Genomic DNA, 1,340 nt, shown 5'->3' on the forward strand with positions numbered 1-1,340 from the left:
GTACATATATATAATAATATATATATATATATATATATATATATATATATACACATATTATACATAATTATACAATTAAGAAAATTGTTTATTATATTGTCACTTGTACAAGGAACGTTTTGTACAAAGTTTTTACATTATTTAAGCAAATATTTATTAATTTTAATTACATAAAAAGAAATTCAATAACATGTAATTTCTAAACGAAACAAACTTAAACGTTCTATTTTTTATCATAAAAATTTTACTATTTGGTAATTGATTATCATACTTACATTATTTTGTATAATTCAATAACATAATTATTTCTCCACTTAGACTTCTATTCTGCAATATAAGATTTAATCTACATTTTTTAATTCTAAATTTAGAGACGCGTATAATTTTTACATCAATATACAGCTTTACTTAGCTGAGGCGTCGAGTGGCTTGCCACTCGGTGCGATTGACTCGCGATTTATAGATCTGGGTTCAATCCCTGCGCTCACATACGCGATTTTTCGCGTTTAATGCTAGAGTCTCATAAGGAGACTGCCGCGTATCGCGTAACCATGTAATTAATCAGAAGCGATCTTATTACAGATGGTTTTATGATATGTACAAGCGCGAAAGAATGCGATGTATGCAAACAGAGATTAATAAATAGGAGACATCAGGCATGCCAAACAATGCCGGAGATATTGCTGACAATGTCGTTGCTGTTATTTCGTGTCTTACTGACTGGTTACGCGGTTACGCAAATACGCCTCATGGGACTTCAGTACAAACAGTCGAAAATGACTCCATTTGGTGATTAATAGCGTATTCAATTTATTGACTCGACTCCAAATCAATGATTTATTCTGTTTAGCTGCAAAAGAAGAGCTAAATTGTACAAGAAATGCAATTAAAAATTATAGATCGTTGACTTCGGAGACAAGTCGAGTCAGTAAATCGAATACGCTATAAAAGATCTTTGATTATCAGCGCCGTTCGGCATAATTAAATTGTAGGTCCCATAACTCGTCAATCGCATGGCAAGTGTGTAATGAAAGATCATATATAATGAAAACGATACGAGAGATAATTGTCTTAAAGCTTTGCATTCTCAGCGTTGTGTTTTACTTAAAAAATGATCATAATAATTATAGTCATATTATTATTTTTGAAATTACATATAATAAGACAAGATAATAAATATGTAAAAAGGCACAATGTAGACGGCGGATAAAATTTAATTTATAGCTATTGATTTATCTCAGTCATATAATATTTATATATATATATATATACACACACACACACACACACACACACACACACTATATTCTAGTATAAGTTATATCTCTATTATATGTATA

This window comes from Atta cephalotes (assembly GCF_000143395.1).
Source record: "Atta cephalotes unplaced genomic scaffold scaffold00016, whole genome shotgun sequence".
Taxonomy (NCBI): domain Eukaryota; kingdom Metazoa; phylum Arthropoda; class Insecta; order Hymenoptera; family Formicidae; genus Atta; species Atta cephalotes.